The sequence below is a fragment of the Phyllopteryx taeniolatus genome, chromosome 1 (assembly GCF_024500385.1).
Source record: "Phyllopteryx taeniolatus isolate TA_2022b chromosome 1, UOR_Ptae_1.2, whole genome shotgun sequence".
NCBI classification, from domain to species: Eukaryota; Metazoa; Chordata; class Actinopteri; order Syngnathiformes; family Syngnathidae; genus Phyllopteryx; species Phyllopteryx taeniolatus.
The window spans coordinates 40664902-40691798 of record NC_084502.1 but is presented as its reverse complement, the minus strand read 5'-3'; the positions used below and the strand labels follow the sequence as shown (position 1 = coordinate 40691798).

At 41.2% G+C, this 26897-nt stretch overlaps 1 protein-coding gene across 2 annotated transcripts in view; it reads right to left on the bottom strand.

The window, feature by feature from the left end:
• Nucleotides 1-22125, bottom strand: part of dlgap4a (discs, large (Drosophila) homolog-associated protein 4a) — a 112013-nt gene extending 89888 nt beyond the window's left edge. Inside the window, exon 1 of one of the 2 annotated variants that reach the window (XM_061795651.1) lies at nt 21932-22125. The gene's annotated coding sequence lies outside the window, so the exon portion shown is untranslated. The remainder of the gene's footprint in view (nt 1-21931) is intronic. The other variant, XM_061795642.1, reaches the window with a different exon arrangement.
• Between the last annotated feature and the right edge of the window lie 4772 nt (nt 22126-26897).

The window sequence follows — 26897 nt, the reverse complement described above, 5'->3', positions numbered from 1 at the left end:
ACGTGACAGATAAATAAGGTAGACATTCCAAGAACCACTGTTAACAAACACAGAAATGACAACGAAAATTAACGTAACAATAAGGACCTTAATTATTGAAAAAAAATACAAAAATAAATTGCACTGTGGGAATCGTGCAGTTTAGCGTCACGCATGGTTGTTTTCATTAACATTAGCAGCTAGCTTTGTGAGCGATCACGCAAATAGTTACACGGTGGGCCGGCCGTGTGCTGTCTGGGCTTCCTGTTCATCATGGTTTAGTCAGTGTAGTGTTCTCAAGAATCAGTCTTGTATTTCTTTTTTCCATCCATCCATTTTCTGAGCCGCTTATCCTCGCAAGAGTCGCGGGAGTGCTGGAGCCTATCCCAGCTATCATCGGCCAGGAGGCGGGGTACACCCTGAACTGGTTGCCAGCCAATCGAAGGGCACATATAAACAAACAACCATTCGCACTCACATTCACACCTACGGGCAATTTAGAGTCATCAATTAACCTACCACGCATGTCTTTGGGATGTGGGAGGAACCCGGAGTGCCCGGAGAAAACCCACGCAGGCACGGGGAGTACATGCAAACTCCACACAAGCGGGGCCCAGGATTGATCCCCGGACCTCAGAACTGTGAGGTAGACGCTCTAACCAGTCGGCTACCGTGCCGCCCTGTTTAATGTCACTTCAGAAATTAAGGGAGAAAAAGTAAGTCATAGCATCGCATTTTCATAGAATAACTGATTGCTAGCTGCTAGCAATCGTTTGCCATGATCTGATGAATTACTCTTGCACAATTTTCACCCATTCATTCTGCCAAGGTCGCAGTCATGAAAATCCATCCAGCTCCTCGTGCATGTCCATCGGACGCCTTGTTCCGCAGAGATTATTGTCTCGGGGGAGACGGCTACGTGCATCCGTTTTCTATGATCAGCTGCGTGACTACAATAGCTACTGTACAACTGCGCATATCCGCATGCGCAGTAAGTCAAAATGGCAGTGGCTGTAAAACAAAGAAAGTAAATACGGCAATACAGCGTGCCAGCAGCATTGCAGCTCTTGTCTTAGTATGTTATTCATCCATCCATCCATTTTCTGAGCCGCTTATCCTCACAAGGGTCGCGGGAGTGCTTGAGCCTATCCTAGCTGTGATCGGGCAGGAGGCGGGATACACCCTGAACTGGTTGCCAGCCAATCACAGGGCACATATAAACGAACAACCAATCACATTCACACCTACGGGCAATTCATCCATCCATCCATTTTCTGAGCCGCTTCTCCTCACTAGGGTCGCGGGCGTGCTGGAGCCTATCCCAGCTGTCATCGGGCAGGAGGCGGGGTACACCCTGAACTGGTTGCCAGCCAATCGCAGGGCACATAGGAACAAACAACCATTCGCACTCACAGTCATGCCTACGGGCAATTTAGAGTCTCCAATTCATGCATGTTTTTGGGATGTGGGAGGAAACCGGAGTACCCGGAGAAAACCCACCCAGGCACGGGGAGAACATGCAAACTCCACACAGGCGGGGCCGGGGATTGAACCCAGATCCTCAGAACTGTGAGGCTGACGCTCTAACCAGTCGTGCCGCCACGGGCAATTCAGAGTCTTCAATTAACCTACCATGCATGTTTTTGTGATGTGGGAGGAAACCCACACAGGCACGGGGAGAACATGCAAACTCCACACAGGCGGGGCCGGGATTTGAACTCAGAACTATGAGGTAGACCAGTCGTCCACCGTGCCGCTGTCTGCAAGTCATCCAGCATTTTCCCCTCAAGTCTCCCGAGATGAACAGTAGTGACACATGAGCTGCCACTCTTGCACAACAGCTGTCCCACTCCTGTTGTGAATTATGCAGCAGTTGTGTGTACAGGTGTGCTTTCAGAAGGAATAGAAACAAGGACATATGAGGTCAGTGAGGTGTAGCTGATGGCTAAGAGATTAATTCCCTCCCTGAATTCTCAACATAGATATAGTACACAACCAACAGGTCAGTGTGACCTGCTTGCTCAGTAACATTCCCCAGAGAGATGGGACAATGTGATGTAAGGGGGAAGTCCTTGAATTTTAGGTGCCTATCAACAGAAGGAGTCAGTTATTTTGCAGTCCTTGGAAATCACACTGCACGACTGACTATTAGTGCATACTACTGATTGCAGTACTTAGTGGCATGATTATATATGTTATAGCACTGTACCCTCATAGATTTCCAGGACTTGTTTCACAAAAGATATAAACTATGAGTTTTCCTGATCAATGTGGGCCAGACAATCAACCAGCAGCACGGCTACAAAGAAGAACCTGCAGCACAGAGTTGTGGCAGGATAATTTGTGGCTGCTTCACCATCGCAATGCGCCTGCTCCCAATGCCTTAAGCATCTGACAGTTCCTGGCCAAAAAGAACATTGCCATGGTGGAGCAACATCCTTACTCACTTAACCTGACTTTGTGGGATTTTCTCCTCTTTCCCAAGCTCAAGGGAGTCATAAGGGAATCTGTTTTAGAGACCGAACGACGTCAAGATGGCTGTGACGATGAAGCTGTGGCGGATCCTGTAAGAAATGGAGTGCATAAAGGCGTGGCAGAGAAGGCTAGCAAATTTTGTTAGACTACAGAGGGTTACTTCCACGGGGAAAACTTGTAGTTTGTAGTATGGATTTGAAATACTGTATATCTTTTGTGACTTCAGACCTGGAACTTTTCTGACACACCAGTATTGATGGTTTCTATAATAGTGACGTGATCGTGGTGGTAATAAGAGGTGGATGAACTCTGTTAAGTCCCCACAGAAGGCCCAGGTGCCAAATATGCAGCCCGCCACTGGTGTTTATGCATCACCAATCAGCATATTTCAATGACATAAGGCTTGTATTGATGGAAAAGATCCAATCTGTTCTGTTTATACTAAACTCACATCGACACATATCCAATATGCACCGAATTTTATCCACATTCATAAGAGCCCTGATTCCAAACTTAAGCTATCCGGTTCCATTTGTTTTTTTTTGTTTTTTTTGTCCTTATGCTGCCATGGCGCATATCCCAATTGTGCCACTTGGAAGCAAAAATTCTGAATTGTCTCACTTGGACCATGCAGTGAGCCTATAAGGTGCTACTCTGAAAGCACCACAGCGATGATTTATTTGGCACAGTTTTTACAGTGGGTACACTTCATGACATAACTCACCCATAACTGGCTTTGGCTGGGTATTGGGGCACTGCCTGGGAACCGAACCCACAAAATCTGCATGAAAGGCAGCAGCCATTATAGTAAACTGAGAATTTGACAGGAATCAATGTAACTGTCCAAAATTATTCATGCTATTCTGAGTGCTTCTGAGCTTAATTCTACAACCCCAATTCCAATTAAGTTGGGACGTTGTGTTAAACATAAATAAAAACAGAATACAATGATTTGCAAGTCATGTTCAACCTATATTTAATTGAATACACTATAAAGAAAATATACTTAATGTTCAAACTGATAAACTTTATTATTTTTTGCAAATAATCATTAACCTTTAATTTTATGGCTGCAACACGTTCCAAAAAAGCTGGGACATGTAGCAAAAAACACTGAGAAAGTTGAGGAATGCTCATCAAACACATCCCACAGGTGAACAGGGTAATTGGGAACAGGTGGGTGCCATGATTGGGTATAAAAGGAGCTTCCCTGAATGGCTCAGTCATTCACAAGTAAAGATGGGGCAAGGTTCACCTCTTTGTAAAAAAATGCGTGAGAAAATAGTCAAGCAGTTTAAGGACAATGTTCCTCAATGTACAATTGCAAGGAATTTAGAGATTTCATCATCTACGGTCCATAATATCATTAAAGGATTCAGAGAATCTGGAGGAATCACTGCATGTAAGCGGCAAGGCCGAAAACCAACATTGAATCCCCATGACCTTCGATCCCTCAGGCGGCACTGCATCAAAAACCGACATCAATGTGTAAAGGATATTGCCACATGGGCTCAGGAACACTTCAGAAAACCAGTGTCAGTAAATACAGTTTGGCGCTACATTTGTAAGTGCAAATTGATACTCTACTATGCAAAGCAAAAGCCATTTATCAACAACACCCAGAAACGCCGCCGGCTTCTCTGGGCCGAGCTCATCTAAGATGGACTGATGCAAAGTGGAAAAGTGTTCTGTGGTCCGACAAGTCCACATTTCAAATTGTTTTTGAAAATTGTGGATGTCGTGTCCTCCAGGACAAAGAGGAAAAGAACCATCCGGAATGTTGTGATGGTGTGGGGCTGTTTTAGTGCCAATGGCATGGGTAACTTACACATCTGTGAAGGCACCAGTAATGCTGAAAGGTACATACAGGTTTTGGAGAAACAAATGCTGCCATCCAAGCAACATCTTTTTCATGGACGCCCCTGCTCATTTCAGCAATGCCAAACCACATTCTGCACGTGTTACAACAGCGTGGCTTCGTAGTAAAAGAGTGCATGTACTAGACTGGCCTGCATGCTGTCTCCCATTGAAAATGTGTGAGCATTATGAAGCGTAAATTAAGCTGTACATCAAGCAAGAATGGGAAAGAATTCTACCTACAAAGCTTCAACAATTAGTGTCCTCAGTTCCCAAACGTTCATTGAATGTTGTGAAAAGAAAAGGTGATGGAACACAGTGGTAAACATGACCCTGTCCCAGCTTTTTTGAAACGTGTTGCAGCCATAAAATTTTAAGTTAATGATTATTTGCTAAAAACAATCAAGTTCATCAGTTTAAACATTAAATATCTTATCGTTGTCATGTTTTCAATTAAATATAGGTCGAACATGATTTGCAAATCATTGCATTCTGTTTTTATTTATGTTTAACACAACGTCCCAACTTCATTGGAATTGGGGTTGTAAATAATAAAGACGGAAGAAGGATGGATAGAAATAAAGGCAGTCGTCATAACTGCTAATGCAATTGTTCACTTTAAAAGTGTGACCTCATTGTCATGCAACACTATTGCAATTCTCATCACTAAGATAAAACAGCTCCAGATACTTCATTTGTAAGATTTAAAAAAAAAAAAAAAAACAGGGCTTTCCAAAGAATGATTGCACTGTTAAACTGAAACACTCCCTTAAGGCAAACAGAATGAGTTAAGAAATTACAGCTGTTTAGTACATTTTATGTGAATACTAGCCAAACAGAAACACTGACCTCAAATGAAGAATATAGTAGCATATTCTTGATCAAACAAAAACTACTACTTTAAAGATCTTGTCTTGCCTGTTTGCATCACAGTTCTGAGAATCGGGATTCGAGTCTTAGCTCCAGTTTTTCTCCCTGGCTTGCATGGGTTTTCTCCGGGTATCAGGCTTCCTCCCACATTCCAAAATACTTCATACTAAAACCTCCATATGAATGTTAGTGAAAATGGTTGTTTGTCTAAACTGTAAGTGCCATGCAACCGAGTGGCGATCAGTTCAGGGTTAACCCCACCTCTCACCCAAAGTCGGCTAGCAGAGGCTCCAGCACACCCACGCAGTATAAAAAAAGGGATAGAAGGAAGATATAGCCTATTTGTAAGAGATTATTCAGAGACAAATTTTGTCTGTTCGATCTTAAAGACTATGAAACGGATCCAGAAAAAAAGATTGTAAATACGTACAGTAAATACGTTATTGAACTATCATAATTGTTGCAGAATTGTGACTTTTCAAAAATGTTTTATCCATCCATTCATCCATTTTCCGTACCGCTTATCCTCACTAGGGTCGCATAAAAGCTACATTGTTCATTCGCACTGAAATACCCTAAAAACTTAGTTTGTACCATGATGCGACTGTAAATTAATGGATTAACACCCATCAATGGGAGTTCCATGAGGAAATGTAGCGTGGAACCTCGGTTTATGAACGACCTGGTTTACGAACAATTCAGTTCAGGAACAATTTTTTTTAAAGAAAAATTACCTCGGGTTCATACTATTTTCGGTTTACCAACAGGCTTGTCATGGCCACGTAAGGCTCAGGACATTGTTTTTTTCTCGCGACACATCAACATCATTGGCTCTGTGTTTCAAGTATCGTTGTTTTTTTTTTTGCCTAAAATGGTCACCACATGCAAAATCTTCCCTTCATTGTGGGAGGTATCAGGCATTTAGACCTAGCAGTAACCACAGTGAACGTAAACATTACTGTAGCCAAATAGGCTAAGACACTGCACAGAGATTTGCTAGCGAACCCATTGTTTTTTCATCATCATAAATTGGGTTTTCAACTATTTCTATATTGCACAGTATTTATTTTAAACCACACAACGATAAATATAAGGCAAATATTACATCGTGCTGTGGCTGGAGTGGATTAATTGCATTTCCATTCATTTCAATGAGAAACATTATCTCGGTTTGCGAACACTTCAGTTTGAGAACGGTGTCACAGAACAAATTCAATTCAAAAAAGTAACTCAAGGCTCCACTGTATTTACATTTTTACTGTGCTATTACAGTTTAAAGTTTTACAGTGTATTTATTTCGCAACCTGACACAACATGTAGTCCTATTGTATATCACTGAGTTAAGCTGAATCTCCCCTATCTCACAAATTAAAAAACACACAGGGATGCTAGTTATTATTATTGTCCTGGGGCAATTAACCCAACATTGAGAGGCGTCTCACAGCCACATCCTCATTTCAATCAGCAGAAACTGTGGGTAAGCGTCACCATGACAACCGCTTCAACTGCAGATAAACCATTCCTGATAAAAACACCGAATGCTTCCTTCTTTCTGATATTTGAAACGTGTGTAGCTCTAGAAGCTTCAGTTTACAATAATAAAATGTCAGTACATTATCTAATGAACCCCTCACACCATAAAGTACAACATTTAGTTCCAGGAGAATGTATTGTTAATAGTTTGACACACTGAAATAGATATCCCTGCAATTGTTTCTGTTATCTCAAACTAACATTGTGCCTTTTGTTATAATGCAAGACCTGTGCAAGACAATTTACACATGCAGGATTAAGTCAAACTCAAGTCTTGGTGTGATTCTTTTCCCCTTCCCGTCTCCAAACGAAAGCTTAGTTTAATTTGCATTTCACAAAGAGCTACAGTATTTCTCCCTGAGAACATCCAGCCAAATGTTTGCATCTGCAGTATGCATGAGTCAAAGTCAATTAATGTGAAAAATAATGTGAGTTGAAGAGAGTTTAGCATTAATTTGACTTTCACTTGTGAATGATAGCTCTTGGTTGACAACTGTGTATATATGCCAATATGTGGCTGGCACTACTCACAAAAAGCTAGGCATATTTGGCTTTCGGGTGAAATTTCAGATGCATTTAAAGTGAATTTGAAATGCACTATACTTAAGTAGACCTGCTCTAAACGTTTGAAATCACCGCCAACTATTTAATTTTTTAGTACTTTTTCCAAAACTTTTCACCCCCTAACAAAGAGCTGAATGGCAAAATTCACAACAAATATATGATGTATATTTAATGTATATTTAAAGAGTCCTCTTAACTATGCTGTTCACAATTTAACATCACAAGACAAAATTTACTATGGGGTTCCATTTATAAAGTGGGCCACGCTGAAAATAACAACATTTTGTCACAGTTAACTTCAAATAGTATTAAAAAAACTGGTGTAGAGATATAATCAATGGGAGACAGGTAAACCTGACAGCAAATCGAGAGTGTGAAATCTTTGTGGATTAAAAATGAAAAAACCAATTAAAAGGTGTGAGAAACATAGTAGATGTGGGAATCCATACAGTGTGTCACCTTTTTCCAGTGAAACACATTTTTATGTGTTCACTTTAAAAACAGAATTTTGTGCTAACTTGAGTAGCTACATGACATTATTTATCTTCACCAAATGAGTCGTAAGTGGGTCACTGATGGTGTAGAGGTACACTCGTCTGACTTTGGTGCAGGGAGCCTGGGTTCAGTTCTCACTCAGTGGCGGGGAGATTGTGAATGCAAATGGTTGACCATGTCTGTGTGTGCCCTGTGACTGACTTTTGACCAGTTCAGGGTGTACTCCACCTTTTCCCTTAAGTCAACAGACCCCGCAACTCTACCCAGGATAAGCGGGATTGAGAATGGATGTAGTCATAAGTGAGAAAATATGGACATCACATCACAGTCTCATATCATCTTCAATGTGCATGAGAAGTGGAGGAGCCATCCATGTCAACAGGACAGGTTAATGACACCCAGAATGGCAACATATGGCCGATGACATGAAATGTGGTGTCCATATGTCTCTGTGACACAGGCGCACCTGAGGTCAAGTCTTGGTATGAGGGAATGTAATGGTGGCAGAAGGTGATGTCCTGTGGTGTTAGTCTTCAGCAGGCTCAGATCCGTTCTCTGATTGACCATCAAGGCTCATGTCCAAGCATGATGACTTCTGCAGCCAAATATCACATTAATATTGTGAGACAATCACAAACCGGCTAGCAAAAATCCCATGATCAGAAAGAGAATCACTGAAAAACAAACCAGACATCCCCAAATGTATTCCCCTCCCATCTCCTCCACAGTATTCACACTAACTTGACCATCAATGTCTTTCCAATAGTAATTGTCAAGAGTGTTCCATCTTGCCTTTCTTTCTAACTCTGTTTTACACCTGCCAGAAGCATCCATCCATCCATTTTCTGAGCCGCTTCTCCTCACTAGGGTCGCGGGAGTGCTGGAGCTATCCCAGCTATCATCGGGCAGGAGGCGGGGTACACCCTGAACTGGTTGCCAGCCAATCGCAGGGCACACATAAACAAACAACCATCCGCACTCACATTCACACCTACGGGCAATTTAGAGTCTTCAATTAACCTACCATGCATGTTTTTGGGATGTGGGAGGAAACCGCAGTGCCAGGAGAAAACCCACGCAGGCACGGGGAGCACATGCAAACTCCACACAGGCGGGGCCGAGGATTGAACCCCGGACCTCAGAACTGTGAGGCAGACACTCTAACCAGTCGTCCACCGTGCCGCCCCAGAAGCATCCATAGTGGTTATAAAGACGGTTCTTGTTTCTTACTGTTGGAAAATGGAAATCATTTAAGTCAACTTCATATTTGCAGGCAGTGGCTGTTACTGCACAAAGCGCTGTGAGCTCCATCTCTGCACGTCCAAAAACATGTTTTATATACGCAACCACCTACAGTCAATCACCAAGTACTACCCTAGAAATACAAGCAAGGGTAACACAAATTCTCTTTATCGTCACAAAACAAAATATCCCCGAGCTTTGCCCTCCATCCCTCTTTGGCACTATTTAGCTGCTTATCTTCTTTTACACAGCAATTGTCATTCAGTCATGTTAGGCAGCTTCTCCCTCAAGCCTGCGTTGCCTCTTAGTCATAATAAAGTCATTTTAGGGCTATTTGTTTGAAAACTGCAAGTAGTGCAAATATGCTACATTTCCATCAATCAATTTTTATATTTTCAGTTGATTTGTATTTCTGTTTTCCTGTAGCACAAATAAACTGAGGAAACTATTAGCATTTGGACCGCCACAGAGACAGTGAAATGAATAAACATCTGTTGCTAGGATCTCCAGCTCAATGGACACACAAGACATAATTACTCACTGAGGGACAGAAATTCATAATTGCTGCACACTGATGTATTTGTCCCTGGTGGGGAGCATTTGGTTCAATATGCAAATTTGTGCCAGAGGATCTGTACAGTGAGGCAGCCCAAGGAGTAGCTTAAAATGACAATCACACGGGGTGGTATATAATCAACAAAGTGCTTTTCATTAGCCTGTTTTTAATCAGACATTCCTCGATTATTTTACTGTTTACTTTGTCAACAAAAGAGACCGTATTGTCTTTATTACAAGTCAGCAACTTAATTTGAAGCACTAATTTTAGAAGTCAAAATCATTACATAATGTTGCATAAGTGTGCCCTTCTATGATTTGGTTCATCCTTGGTTTATTGTTGTTGTTGTCATACAAGCCCAACTAGTGGCACACACACACACACACATGCACACGCACACACACACATACATATACACAGTGGTGGTGGCCCGGCGCACAACTGGTTAGCACATCTGCCTCACAGTTCTGAGGACTCGGGTTCAAATCCGGCCTGGCCTATGTGGAGTTAGCATATTCTCCCTGTGCCTGCGTGGGTTTTCTCCAGGTACTCCGGTTTCCTCCCACATCCCAAACACATGCATGGTTAATTGAAGACTCTAAATTGCCCGTAGGTGTGAGTGCGAATGGTTGTTTGTTTATACAGTATGTGCCCTGCAATTGGCTGGTGACCAGTTCAGGATTTACCCTGCCTTTTGCCCAAAGATAGCAATGAAAGGCTCTGGCACACCAGCGACTCTAGTGAGGATAAGTGGTACGGAAAATGTAGGGAATTGATGAATATTTGGGGTGTAACAACTCATTCATTATATTGATGAATCGATTTATATTGCTGCGATCCAATTGGATCGATTTTGCTTGGCTAGTTAGGCTTTCAGATGAAAATGTATCAATTTAAATCGCTTTAAAAGGTAATCCCTGTCGTGTCTCTGTTATGTTAAGTTCTGAGTTTTAGTCTTGTGGTTATGTCAGCTTTTAATTTGTAGTAATTGCTACCTCTTGTTGGAGAAGCTCTATATCCTGCCCTCGTGTCTCCTCGTTATGGTGATTGTCTCCACCTCTGTCCCATTCCCCTGTGTATAAATAGTCTGTGTCTACCCCTATCTTTTGTCAGAATGTGTTGCTGCCTGCCTAGTCCTGAACCCACATTTGTAATAAGCCTGACCCTTTTCATGTTACCAAGAGTCCATGCTATTTAGTTTATTGAGATTCCTGAGTGTGATTTTGTCTGTAATTTTTTCTAAAAATTTTGTTGCTACTTTTGCACTTAGCTGATACCAGCCGCGCTGAGATTCTAAATTGGTACTTTTCTTGTTTTGTTTTTTCCAGGCTTGCTGTTATTTTTTTCTTTTTACTCTGGCTATTGTGTATAGTGTAATTCCTGCATTGCAGTTAATTTTGCTTGACCTTTAAAAGACACCTGGTGATTAATCAATAAATATATTGTTTTTTCAAAACCTCTTAATCATGCATTTGGTCCTTTTTTTGACTCCTTGTCAACACTTTAATTTTATCAATACTAGGAAATAACGCATTGGCTTTACATACGGGAGACCTTATACTGAGGTATGTATGTGTTGTATATGTACAATTCTAAATTCTTTTTCGTCTCTTTTGTTCTTCGTATCCTGAAATCTATACATTTCTCTCCATAGTGCCCCCAGTGGGTGGACCGAGATACCACAGTATGTGTGTGCGTGTGTGTTTTTAGCACTTTCCCTTGCCTTGCCTAGCCTACATAGATGTGTTTTTGATCAATACATCACTCAGCAGAGACCAACTGTGTGTGTAAAGTGTTGTGAATGTGATTACCGTGTGGAAATGTGTACAGTAAAAATGCTGAGAGTGTTGCTGAATGCGCGATCAAGTGTGACTGTGGAAGAAATATTTCAAGCTTTTGAAAGTACAACAGCAGCGTATGAGGAGGGACAAAAGAGGAGAACGAGCGAAAACGTCAACTACTGGACGCTGTTTTCAAGCTCACTTTGATCAGGTTTGTTACTTGTTTACTAGTTCTATGTAGTACTAACACTATTCCTAAAAGCTTTTCCTTGTTGAAACCTCATGAAGCTTAATTTCTCGCCATTAGTATTTCACTGTTTAGAACAGGGATTCTCAAACCTTTTGGGTCCAGGGACGCCTAACAGTGGAGGCATTTTTCCAAGGACACTCATAATTCTAACACCAATTGAAGGAGATGTACTGTACATCGCTTTTCAAGGAAGAAAATAGCTGAACCAATATAACCAGAGCTGAAAAAATATAAATACCAATAAGTTGCTGTCTCCCTTTGTTTTATTGAAACGCAATAAAAAAACCGCAAGAAAATTTAATAATTTAATCTATTAATTTTACCTGATTCCCTTACAATAAACAACGGGAATCTAGGAAATTGCACCTGCACTGTCGAGGATTCTGGTATTTGTTCCACAGTCACACTGGTTGAATTTTTGGCAAAAAAGTTACTGAATTGATTTCAAGACCCTGAATCGTTTCGTATCGTATCGTTCAAAATGATCCAGTATCGTCCTTGAATCGAATCGGCAACCACAAATTGTGATAAGAATTAAGAGGAAATTGTTTCTTTGGCTAGAACCTACTACTACCTTACAGTCAGTAACCTCCTTCAGATTACATCGTCTGCACAAGATGTAATCCACCTGCGTGATTCTACCTCCACTCTTGTAGGTCACCTATGTTCCTGCCGCTTCTGGAAAAAAGTGTATACTAAAGCTATTTCCATCCTTTTTGCAAAGTCTGCCACCATCTGTCCCTCCAAGTTCCTTTCCTGGATGTCGAATTTACCCATTACGTCTTCATCACCCCTGTTTCCTTCACCAACATGTCCATTACAATCTGCACCAATCACAATTCTCTCTCTGTCTGGGATGCTCAAAACTACTTTGTCTAGCTCCTTCCAGAATTTGTCTTTCACCTGTGAGGCATAGCCATTAATTACATTATACATCCATCCATCCATCCATTTTCTTTACCGCTTATCCTCACTGGGGTCGCGGGCTGCTGGAGCCTATCCCAGATATCTTCGGGCGGGAGGCAGGGTACACCCTGAACTGGTCGCCAGCCAATCGCAGGGCACATAGAAACAAACAACCATTCGCACTCTCATTCACACCTACGGGGCATTTAGAGTCCCCAATCAACCTACCACACATGTTTTTGGGATGTGGGAGGAAACCGGAGTGCCCGGAGAAAACCCACCCAGGCACGGGGAGAACATGCAAACTCCACAATGGCGGGGCTGTGATTTGAACCACGGTCCCCAGAACTGTGAGGCTGATGTGCTCACCAGTCGCCCACCGTGCCGACTACATTATACCTAACACCCTCTTTTTAAAGTTTCAGCCTCATCACTCGACCTGTCACTCTTTTTTCACCTCGAAGACATTCTTAGCTAATTAACTCTTCATTTGAAATAAACCCTACTCTATTTCTCTTCCCATCTACACCATGGTAAAAAATAATTTTTAGCCCTGCCCTTAAGTGTTTAGCTTTACTGCCTTTCCACCTGCTCTCCTGGACACACAATATATCAACCTTTCTCCTAATCATGTCAACCAACACCCGAGCTTTTCCTATCGTAGTCCCAACATTCAAAGTCTCTACATTCAGTTCTAGGCTCTGTGCGTTCTTCTATTTTTTCTGCCTACCCACTTTCAGAACCCACTTTCCACCTCTCCCTCGTCTTCGATCCACAGTAGCTGAATTTCCACCGGCGCCCAATAGGTTAATGGCGTTGGTTGTGGACATTGTTAACTCGGGGGGCCATGACCGATCCGGTATGGAATTCTTTGGATGAACGCTCAGATTAGTTTGGCTAAGTTTTAAACTGGATGCCCTTTCTGACGCAACTCTCTGTATTTATCTGGGCTTGGGGCCAGACTACAGTTTGCACCGGCTTGTGCCCCCAAATACGGCTGCATTATATTATATTATATTATTTTATATTATATTATATTACAACCCCAATTCCAATGAAGTTGGGATGTTGTGTTAAACATAAATAAAAACAGAATACAATGATTTCCAAATCATGTTCAACCTATATTTAATTGAATACACTACAAAGACAAGACATTTAATGTTCAAACTGATAAAATATATTGTTTTTAGCAAATAATCATTAACTTGGAATTTTATGGCTGCAACACGTTCCAAACAAAGCTGGGACAGGGTCATGTTTACTACTGTTTTACATCACCTTTTCTTTTAACAACATTCAATAAACGTTTGGGAACTGAGGACACTAATTGTTGAAGCTTTGTAGGTGGAATTCTTTCCCATTCTTGCTTGATGTACAGCTTCAGCTGTTCAACAGTCCAGGGTCTCCGTTGTCGTATTTTACGCTTCATAATGCGCCACACATTTTCAATGTGAGACAGGTCTAGTACCTGCACTCTTTTACAACGAAGCCACGCTGTTGTAACACGTGCAGAATGTGGTTTGGCATTGTCTTGCTGAAATAAGCAGGGGCGTCCATGAAAATGACGTTGCTTGGATGGCAGCGGCGTTTCTGGGTGTTGTTGATAAATGGCTTTTGCTTAGCTAAGTAGAGTTTCAAGTTGCACGGATTTAGCGCCTAACTGTATTTACTGACATTGGTTTTCTGAAGTGTTCCTGAGCCCATGTGGTGATATCCTTTACACATTGAGGTTGGTTTTTGATGCAGTGCCGCCCGAGGGATCAAAGGTCACGGGCATTCAATGTTGGTTTTCGGCCTTGCCTCTTATATGCAGTAATTTCTCCAGATTCTCTGAACCATTGATGGTATTATGGACCGTAGAGGATGAAATCCCTAAATTCCTTGCAATTGTACGTTGAGGAACATTGTCCTTAAACTGTTCGACTATTTTCTCACACACTTGTTCACAAAGAGGTGAACCTCGCCCCATCTTTGCTTGTGAATGACTGACCAATTCAGGGAAGCTCCTTTTGTCCACAATCATGGCACCCACCTGTTCCCAATTAGCCTGTTCACCTGTGGGATGTTCCAAACAGGTGTTTGATGAGCATTCCTCAACTTTGTCAGTCTTTTTTGCTACCTGTCCCAGCTTTTTTGGAATGTGTTGCAGCCATAAAATTCTAAGTTCATGATTATTTGTTAAAAACAATCAAGTTTATCAGTTTGAACATTAAATATATTGTCTTTGTAGTGTATTCAATTAAATATAGGTTGAACATGATTTGCAAATCATTGTATTCTGTTTTTATTTGTTGTTTAACACAACGTCCCAACGTCATTGGAATTGGGGTTGCATATATACACACACACACGCACACGCGCACACACACACACACACAATGCTGGGGGGGCACAAGCCACACCATTTGACTCTCCATTTCAGGCCTGTTAACTACAAATTTGAGAGCCCAATGATAAGACAATAGCTGAACAGATGGAACAGTAAGACACTTCTAACAGGGGTAGGGAGGAAGTGAACACACAAGTCTGCGCACAAGGCTGAACTCAAGTTACACCGATGCCTTGTTGCTATGGTAAATCTGGAGGAACAACAGCTTGACATGATACATCTAATCTATTTGGACAATTTTATGTCTAAGTCAGGACTCACATGCAACAAACACATCACCCATAGTTGTTCAACTGCAAATCACAATGAGGCTCTTGCATGTGATTGCACACTGCTCTCTGCCAAAGTGAGTTTTGCATTGCATTGCACCATATAGAATATAAAAGGAAGACCCCAAAACCATTCAGTAATGTACAACACAACACAAGTGACAGGATATAACTTGCTGTATTGTGTACTTGTATGTCAACTGACTTTACACCCACCGAACACAGTCAATACAGAAGACAAGATAATGTAAGGGGGTTGCTTTCAAGCCCATAGTCCATGCAATTAAGACAGTAAACTTTCGTGACATTCTTGCACTTCTGCATCTCATGATGCGATTAATGTGCCCCAGCATGGGCAGTCACATACTGTATGAGAAGGCCTTACAATCCTCTAATGTTCTAAGACAGTTATTTAGACACACAATATTACAAAACTCTTTTGCTCCTATAAGAAACACTTGGGCTCCAGTACATGTAGATGTTTTTACAATCAATGACAATAATGTCCTTTCATAGCAATTAAGGTCTACGACTTCCTGGTAAATTGGTTTCTACCTATGTGGAAATGATGTGTTCTCATCATCAAGACACTTTCCATAGACTACATGTTGGCTTTATTATTTTTACTTGTCTTCCCTTTAATTGACTGATGACCTGTCCATGATTAACATGTTTCACCCAAGGTCAGTTGGGATAGGTTGCAGCGCTATATGACCCTGCGCAGGCTGAGGGGTATAGATGAGGTGAAACTGTACTTACATGGTAATGCAGCTTCTCCGTTATTTGTTGAGAGGGCACTTCTTTCTTGGTCAATAACCATTTACACGACAACAACCACCAAGTAAAAATACAATTACAATGTTGTCAAAACTATCTCCATTCACATAAATCTGAAAAAAGACAAAAATAGGAATATGCAATACAGTATTGGGTGATGGAAATTTGTTAAAAAAAAAAAAAACTGGTTAGAGCGTCAGCCTCACAGTTCTGAGGACCCGGATTCAATCCCCGGTCCCGCCTGTGTGGAGATTGCATGGTTGTTTTAAACATAAATAAAAACAGAACACAATGATTTGCAAATGTCAACGTTAAACCTATATTTAATTGAATACACTACAAAGGCAAGCTATTTAAGGTTCAAACTGATAAACTTTATTGTTTTTACCAAATAATCATTAACTTAGAATTTTATGGCTGCAACACGTTCCAAAAAAGCTGGGACAGGTGGCAAAAAAGACTGAGAAAGTTGAGGAATGCTCATCAAACACCTGTTTGGAAAATACCACAAGTGAACAGGCTAATTGGGAACATGATTGAGTATAAAAGGAGCTTCCCTGAATTGCTCAGTCATTCACAAGCAAAGATGGGGCGAGGTTCACCTCTTTGTGAACAAGTGCGTGAGAAAATAGTCAAACGGTTTAAGGACAATGTTCCTCAACGTACAATTGCAAGGAATTTAGGGATTTCATCATCTACGGTCCATAATATAATCAAAAGGTTCAGAGAATCTGGGGAAATCACTGCATGTACGCAGCAAGGCCGAAAACCAACATTGAATGCCCGTGACCTTCGATCCCTCAGGTGGCACTGCATCAAAAACCGACATCAATGTGTAAAGGATAACACCACATGGGCTCAGGAACACTTCAGAAAACTAATGTCAGTAAATACAGTTCGGCGCTACATCCGTAAGTGCAACTTGAAACTCTTTAATATGCAAAGCAAAAGCCATTTATCAACAACACCCAGAAACGCCGCTGGCTTCTCTGGGGCCAATGGACTGATGCAAAGTGGAAAAGTGCCCTGTGGTCCGACGAGTCCACATTTCAAATTGTTTTTTGGAAATTGTGGACGTCGTGTCCTCCGGGCCAAAGAGGAAAAGAACCATCCGGACTGTTATGGACACAAAGTTCAAAAGCCAGCATCTGTGATGGTATGTGGCTGTGTTAGTGCCAATGATATGGGTAACTTAGACATCTGTGAAGGCACCAACGCTGAAAGGTACATACAGGTTTTGGAGAAACATATGCTGCCATCCAAGCAACATCTTTTTCATGGACGTCCCTGCTTATTTCAGCAAGACAATGCCAAACCACATTCTGCACGTGTTACAACAGCGTGGCCTCGTAGTAAAAGAGTGCGGGTACTAGACTGGCCTGCCTGCAGTCCAGACCTGTCTCCCATTGAAAATGTGTGGTGCATTATGAAGCGTAAAATATGGAGACCCCGGACTGTTGAACATCTGAAGCTGTACATCGAGCAAGAATGGGAAAGAATTCAACCTACAAATCTTCAACAATTAGTGTCCTCAGTTCCCAAACGTTTATTGACTGTTGTTAAAAGAAAAGCTGATGCAACACAGTGGTAAGCATGACCCTGTCCCAGCTTTTTTGGAACGTGTTCCAGCCATAAAATTCTAAGTTAATGATTATTTGCTAAAAACAATAAATTGTCTTTGTAGTGTATTCAATTAAATATACGTCGAACATTGACATTTGCAAATCATTGTGTTCTGTTTTTATTCATATTTAACACAACGTCCCAACTTTATTGGAATTGGGGTTGTACAATACATTCATATTTAAGCTTTTTTAATGATTTATTTTCGAACATTTTAAGTACAGTTTGTATTTATCTTTTATGTCCAATACATTTTAATTGAATTTCTCCACGTACTTTGGTTTTCTCCCACATTCCAAAAACGTACGTAAAGGTTAATTGAAGAAACAAGAATGTGAGTGTGAATGGTTGTTTGTCTATAGTCTGTGCACTGCAATTGGTCGGGAACCATTCCAGTGTACCCCGCTACTCGCCCAAAGTCAGCTGCGATAGGCTCCAGCGCACCCGCAACCCTGGTGAGGATAAGCGGTATAGAAAATGAATGGATGACTCATTTAAGTACAGTTTTTGTCCTATATTTAAGCGCTTTGTTTAATGTTCAAGGAATAAAATCTCTGCCTCCTACCCTACTGTAATTTTATGTTGGTCATTATGGTGATACAGTTCTTAGCGAGAGTATTTTTTGAGGTGGTATTGGTGCAAAAGTTTGAGAGCCACTGCTGTAGAATTTAGAGTACCGCTACTCTTTTCAAAAACTTATACTTTGGTTTCCAATGTTTGTGTTTTTAAGCTCCTAAAATACTATTGTTCTGTAAACAAACAAATGGTCATTGTGACAAGTAACCTACAAGTCACATTGAAAGACTACAGTTTCCTTGTCAGCTTGTTCCACTGACCTTTGTATCAGGATGTTTACAAAGTTGGAGACCTCTGCTGATATCTAAAAAATTAATAGTTACAACGAAATGTAGTTTTCACGATGTAAAATAAAAAAAGAAAAGTTTAGAGTCCATCTCCCATGTTGGTGTGATCAAATCACATTAACTCATTTAATGCCGGCCATTTTTCAGAAATTGGGAGAGCCGGGTGCCAGCCATTTTTGAAAATTTTGACTGATTGTTGAAGGCCTACAGAAAATTGTCTTCTATAGTTATAGAAACATGGAACCTTTTACCGTTCTTTGGTAAACAGCAGTTGAACATAGGTAAGTTTCTGGAAAATATCTGTTTCCAAGAAAAAACAAAACAGAGAAAGACCTTTTTGTGAAACGATGCATTTCAAGCCGAACTTTCGAAGTGTGTATGTGATAGCGTGACAGTGACAGCTAAGCTTCATGAAGCATTGTAACTAGTAATGGCGAGATGAAGCTTCATAAAGCATTGTAACACTTCAAAGTGGTTATTTAGAAATAACAGTTTATCATTTTTGTGTTAAGTGAACAAGAGCAAGATTTTTCAATTGGGGTACAGTAAGTTCTCCTCTCCCAGTGAGGTTTTATTTTACTTGACTTTCTGTGAACACAATAAATACTTTCCCATGAATAAAATAAGAAACGGTGGAAACTGCAGTTTTTGATAAACAAATGAAATTGATAAGCCTCAATGATAGTTCCTTACATGGTGCGGTCTTGCTTGGGGTTCGAACTCAGGCAACCACCATACCCTAGGTTGAGAGTTGAGTGTACCAACCGGTGGGCTAGTAGACCAGGGTTCAGGGTTAGCGGGCAGCAGCCTCTTCCCAAGGATTCCGAGGAGTGACGGAAATGCTATTACTGTCCAAGCTATGTCCAAACTGCTGCCAACAGTCCAAACTCTATTAGCCCATACAAACTACACAGTCTTTAGCCAAACTGACCTGACCGCAACTCTATATAAAACACACACACATTTTGAATGGAGTCTGCATGAGGGCTTTAGATTGCTGTCAAACCTCACACAAAACCCTGAAGCACTTCCCGGATCGGTCATGTGGTACAGCCGGGCAGCGAGTAGTAGCCTATACAAATTATAAATTTGTCCAATCTCTGGGCTGACCGTAAATCTATGCATATAAAAAAACACAATTTGCATGGAGCCCGCATGAAGGGTTTATATTATTGTCAAACCTTGCGTCAAGATCTGAAGTACTTCCCGCATCGGTCACGTGGTACAGCCGGGCAGCAAGGCTTCAGACGTCATCATTTCTGGCTCCTCCCCTAAATGAAGCAAGCCTCGATACGCGTTTTGAGGAAACACCCCTTGCATTACCCAACACGCTTCGAAGACTTGGCACATCTCATAACATCACTGCCATTATCCTTGTGTGCCTCATCGGCATTATAATGAATAAAGACTTTAATTAAAAAATATATAGTAACTCTCTGTTTTTAGTGTGTGACGTCAACAGTGGAAACTATATTTGATTATAGTATACTCACTTTACAGTAGTTTGCTGGATGGTATGTGGTAAATAACTAGAATTTACAGCGATGTCTTAAGTATACTGTAATATATGTTCCCAGCATGCATTGTGATATTCATGGCTCCACAGTGTTTAAGAATTTCGGTGTAAATAACAAGACGCCAATATAACATGAGACACATGCAAGAAAATACGATAATACAAGAAATCTAAAAATCCATTCTGTGGAAATACTGAACACTAACAATGTGGCACCGTTGCAGAAAAGCATTGCTGTGTATGAGTCTATTATATACTTGTGGGTTTGGTATTAGCAGAATGCTTCCATTGGAGGAGGGCTCATTGTAGCGGTCAAGAAACAGGAGCCAATTGCTCCGTTGCAGTGTCACCTGATTCAGGTAAGCTATTCAACCAGTAAAGATTCACAGTTGGTGTATGAGTACATTGCATCAAGTGGTGCATGACTCCAGAATCCAAATCAAACTACTTACCTCCCACTTTTTTCTTCTTTTTTTTTAACAGTACTGTATATGAAATGTCTAACAGTGTGCAAATCAAGTCTTGTGTTCCCACCGGAGAATGTCATTACACATGCCAGACAATTTCAACCAGTAGGTCTGCCCAGACTCTTGTCAGTTTATCATCAAATGCATGCATAATTTTACTCCATATAGATTTAAATTTAAACATACACACCCACTAATACACACATAAAACATGTCACACTGAAACTATTACCGACTGTTGCTTGAAATTATAATGTCTAAAATCTAATTGAGCAGACTATGTTCTTCCCACTGAAATGGGGCAGAAGACATGGGACACATTTGTACTTAAGAGCTGCGCAAAGTGCTCATTACTTAATAGATGCAAATCCCTTTTCAGAGAGAAAGCTCCTGTAGACTCTTTGCATGCCACCAGTCACTCTCACACAATCACAATCACAACTACGTTTTGCACTTCAGGTGTAGCAGCTACGCCTCTCCTCTACTTTTAACTCCATATTCGTATGTGATATGTGATAATGTTCAGTGTCTTACAATCAGTGACCTTGTAACACTGATTGTAATAGATTGCGTCACAGGAAGCTCAGCTTCCTTTACTGCTATCATGTGGTATTCATGGACAAATTGGGGCTCATGTTCTCCTATTGCGCAATAATAGACGCTCCTATCCAGTTATTTATTGCAAGAATAGTGTATCTTTTTACCCATTTCTAGACCAGACAAGGTGTTATTTGTCAGACAGAGCAAAGCTTCAGCTGTCAGACTGCCAATCTCTCAATGTGTCTCGGAGGCTGACATCCCCCGTGTGCCATCCACAGATTTGCGGTCCCATTGAGTCAATGAATTATTAATCAAGTTTCCACTAACAAATGGGCTTTTAATTGTCAGGGTTGCTGTTTGACAACAACTGAAACACAGGCCTCAATCCAAAGAGCCTGTCGATCAGCCCAATGCAGCCTCGTCAACAACAGCAAAGGAGGCGAGAGCTGGCATGCAGAACAAGGCAAACTTAACACATATTTTTTTCTAATCTCCCAAGCAATTAAATTTTGAAAACCCAATATATGGAGATGAAGAAACGCAAGATAATTCACCAATTGATTCTTTCCAATTCTGGATCAAGTTGAGAGCACTCACAGAGACTTGCATCATTGTGCCTTTCCCAAACTTGCCTAGAGGACATCAATGCATGGAAACGTCTCCTGTGCAGACATTTGCCTCACTCAAGTGCCTGGGCTGAGGCAGTGAGGAGCATATCTGTACTCCACAGGCATCCTGGTCTGAACCTCACTCAGCAGCATGATGCAAATAAGGCTGTTTGGCGTGACACGTACAAGTCCCATTTCTGGATCTTGCACGGTCATACTCAGGTACGGTGACCTATTCGAAATGACAAAATCGTCACGAGGAGGCTGGGCGATGCAACAATGAAGCCCGGTGAGCTCCAATCGCGCAATCGCAAAATTGTTTTAAGAGACAGAAAGCCGCAACGCCCGGCTGAAAACAGCAAGCTTACCTTCTCACCATTTATTGCAATGAGCAGATGTTGCTGCCCGGCCACACGCTAAGAGTTATTCTCCTCTTCTTGCATGTCGACCAAATCCCCGCCAACCGACTTTCTCTATCTCTGCAAGGGAAACAACACTACCTATGAAAAACGCAAGTGTCACGCTACTGAGCTGGATTCGGCTCACCGGCTCAGTCCCATGGCGGCACGGGGAGCTCTGCGAGGAGGCTGCCGCTGATGCTGCAGCAGCCTTTTACTCCGACGAGACGTGGGATGAGTGCAGTGGGGTGGGGGTGGACGGGGAGGGGGGGGGGGGGGGGGGGGGGGGGTAGGGTTGGGGGCGTCCGAGGGCCCACGACCAAACACTCAGCCCCCGAATGAACCCAGCGGAGCCGTAATGACGGTGTCACGCTGGATGAATCACCACGCGTGCGTGTTTTATCAGCGAGCCAATTAGAGATCTTGGATGATTCACCCACAGGAAAGTACCAATATGAGCTTTTTAGAAGCACTTTAACATTCAGGAGTAAAGCTTCCAAATTGAAATGTGGTCTCACTTTTTGCAGATGTTTTGAAGAGATGCTCAAGTCACTTTCTGCAAGTTCAAGTGTTGCATGTTGCAAATGACCAGTGCAATCAGTGTTTGCTATCTTTGAATGTGAGTACTGTATGCTATTTTTTAAACAGTTCTTTTGTGACTGTAACGCAAAGGGGCAGACAAATCCAATGAAAAACAATACAGCTGATGAGCTTAGACCATTGGTCCGAGACCTTCATGAAGTGCTTTAAAGGGGAACTAAACCCAAAAATGTTTAAAGCAGGAATACATTGTGTGTGCCAGCACTATAGATGTTTCCTGTCATGTGACTACATCCGGGTACTGGTCACCATCGGCACCATAACGGATGACTGGAGTCTTCAAATTGCAACAACAAATACGACTTATCGGTGACAAATGACAGCTAATACGTCTTTGGGAAGCTACCAGAGGGCATTAGATCTTATTTCAGGTAAGCGGTATGATGCTAATGTGACGTCATACAACTTCCGATTTTGAAGACAGTCTCCGTATTGGTTGGGTGAATGCAAGTAATCAGCATGAAGGTTACGGTACCGGACACCAAGTGACTTGGTTGAACCCGATTGAAGTGTTGCGTAGTAAGCGGGGTTTGGCAACTGTTTCCATGAGTGGTCGGTGGGTCCGCCACTGGTTTTGGCCGCATATTGTCGCAACGTTGCAGTTTACAGCCAATCGAAAGGCACGGAAGCATCCACTCATACTGCAAATTGTTTGCGGGTTTGCAAGCCCGCTGTGCCACCTCAAGCCATCGAAGTATTATATAAAGCATAAAATATTGTGTTTTACATCAATACCTTGACATGGTTGGGTGGCTAAACAGTATAAAAATCTCCTAGCCACACTTGTGTGTAGTTAGCCACAACGTCACGTGTTTATGTGACTAAACCTTTAGCCACACGAAGCCAGCCCTCATCACTGGGAACTAAGCCGATTTGGGAAAGCACTTTTAACTGCAATTATTTTTTTCTTTTAAACAAATATTGCAATTGCAATTTAGCATGCCATTATTCGGGAGTAAGTTTATCTTCAGCATTATTCACTAAACAAGAAATAAATTATTCCATAGTATGACCAACACAACACTGGATATAGCCAACAAATAAACAACTCTTTCCTGTAGGCCAGGCCTAAATGTTATGATGAATTGATATGAAGAACAAATCTTTATTTTACTATTGAATTGTAAAAAGAAACACCTTCCATCACAGTAGAATATTGACATTGTTTTAACTTCATGCCATGCAAAAATGTAATACTGTATAATGATGCTCTTTTCAGGAGGAGTAAGCACTGCTGTCAGTGTCAGCCAAGTATAAAGTGGAGATTGACACGAGTGACGCTTTTCATCACCAAGATGTGCATATAAAAGCGGTTCAAATGGTAAACTATTTTAAATGTTAGTTAAGGGGCTTATCAATTAAAGTGTTGAGATGATTCACTTGTTATTTGATAAATGCTCAAGAAGGGTATGAAGGACTTTATATGTCAGGAAGAGCGCCTGGCCCGGACAGAATTTGGGTCGAATTCATTAAACATTTTTGGTCAATACTAGCGCTTCTATTTTTCAGAACAGTCAAGGAGATAAAAGAGAAGTCAAATTAGTAACCATACTAAAACCAGGCAAAAACCCCACTCTCCCGGCTAATTATCTGCCCTTATCACTGATTAACGTATATATCAAGATTATCTCAAAAGCCCTTGCAGCAAGACTTGAAAAGGTACTCCCATCGATAATCCACTATGAGCAGACAGGTTTCATGAAAAGTTGAAGTTCCAACAATAATGTCAGACGTCTATCAAATTTAATAAGCATGTTGCAGCATAAAACCAATCATGTCACTTGACGCAGACAAAACTTTCGATACAGTTATTTGCAGTACTTTGCAACTTTGGCTTTGGAGACTCATTTATACATTGGACAGCGACTTTATACAACTCGCCAAAAGCGACAGTCACCACAAAGAGGATCACATCACAAAGTTTTACTCTACAGAAGAACCAATGGTGCCCACTTTTACAAATGCTTTTTGCAATATTCATCAAACCACTAGCAACTGCTCTACGTCAAAGTGCTAGTATTAAAGGTATCTACTCGCCAATGGCGGATCACAAAATCAATTTGTATGCGGATGACATTCTTCTTTATTTATAAAAACCCATGTCATCTCTTCAAGCTGTCTTCAATCTCATAAAGACATTTTCACAATTATCCGATTACGCTATCAAAAGGACAAAATCGAGAATACTCCCAATAACAGCAAATTCGTGGAATCCTGCAGATCAAATCCCTGAATACCCTGTTCCTATAGGAAACATTAAGTATTCAGATATTAATATTTCACCAAAACTCGCAGAACTAAGCTAAGCACTGCCTAAGCTAAGCTAGCACCTTTTCTAGAAGTGGTGTGCTTAATTGCACACCACTTCGAGAAAAAATTTCAGATGGCTTAAAACACCGGAATAATTTACCTATATCACTCCTGGCAAGAATACCTACTGTAAAAATTAAAACCTTATCTCAAATAAACTATTGATTCTCAATGATTCCATTTACGCCCACAATTATTTTATCCACTCTTCAGAAAAGCAAACAGGAAGGAGGCCTAATTGCTCCCAACTTTAAACACTATGATTGAGCTAATCAATTACAATACCTTATCAAATGGATGCACCACAATGAGGAGCATCATTCTTGACAAGAACTGGAACAGATAGACTGCAACAACATCAAACTCTCAAAACTCCCATTTATTTCTACAAGTCTCAAACGCCATAACTGTTTCAAGAACCCAATAATTGCATCAACCTTAACGGCTTGATGGAAAAGTCTAGATTACAGGGATGGGCAAACTACGGCCCCCGGGCCACATCCGTCCCCTGCAGATGGAACTGATTGATCTCCATTGTGATACTGTCTTAAAAGAGTTCAACTCTCAAAATGGATGAGTTTTATGGTTCGTTAAGCATCGACAAAAATCCAGAAGCTGGCACAGAGGATGCTGGTGGTGTTTGGCTCTACATGTGTGTGAACAGACTTTTAGTCTGAACACCAACAAAACATCCTACAGATCCCAGCTGAGTGATGAACACCTCAGATGTGTTCTGAGAATTGCCACAACAAAACTAGCACCAGACTTTGATGCACTGGCAAAAACAAAAAGGTGATTAACAAAACAATACTGTTCCCATTAAAAGTAAATCTAAGTATTAACAATACAACGTTTATTTGTTTATTTTTTATATGTAAGCATCTAGTCCTGGCTTGGCCCGCCGATCAAATTTTAAAAGTCAATGTGGCCCCTGAGCCAAAATGCTTGCCCACCCCTGGTCTAGATGCTACAGAATCTCAATTAGCTCCCAGTATGCTCTCCTCAATCTGGCACAATCCAGATTTCGAAATTATGTTGATGACTGCTAGTAATTTTTATGGGAATCCAACAGTCTATGGTCCGACCCTGCTGAAATCCCCGGTAAACCGACCATTGCTGAACAAGGTGGACAACCAGCAGTCCCGTTATTAATAAGTCAAATAAAAATAAATTGCCTTCCTCAACTGTCAGCAAGATACAAAAACCAGTTTATTATTACAGTGTTTAATTAACAGTGGATTGCTCGCAATGATCTATTTTATAGTCTATGCTCTCAACGGAGATAGCAACACTGCCGCCTAGCGGATGGAGGGACGGGCGTTCCCACATGTGTGAATATTATCAACTTGTATGTCTTAATATATTGAAAATTGTGTCACGTTTGTCTCAAAAATAAATGCCCCTGTCCACTGATTCACAAACACATCTTCAACAATTAACAAGCAGAATTTAATATTTACAAATGACAAGTATTGATAAATGCACACAAAACATTAAAAAAAAAAAACGTATATATTTGTGGATTTGAAAAACACCTGTGTAATTCACGGACATATTTGTGGATCTGAGAAAGACGTGTAAATCTCAGACATATTTGTGAAATAATTTTGAGAAAAATCTCTCCCCATACTTTTGCCTAAATGTGTGTGTGTTTTTTAACAATCTTTATTTAACAATATGTCAACGATACCCTTGAGATGCATTGCTTTGGTGTCATACGGCGCATCCAATAGGAGAGGTTGGCGCAGTTATTTCGGAGTGCAAACAGCAATGCATAGAGATGAACAGAGACTATACTAATACGTCAGTGCGTTGTAACAGCTCTGCTAGAGGACGTGCCTATGTAGCGGCCATATTGGTGGGGACAACATTCCCATCAATGGCAATACATGTACATTGAAAATAAATCCTAACTTGCTCATTTTTCAACCGATTTTCATGAGGTTCACTTTTTTGTCAACATCACAAAGTGTGCTATTAATGCAGAACATTTGAAGAAATAAAGAGCTAGAGATGAATAGAGAAC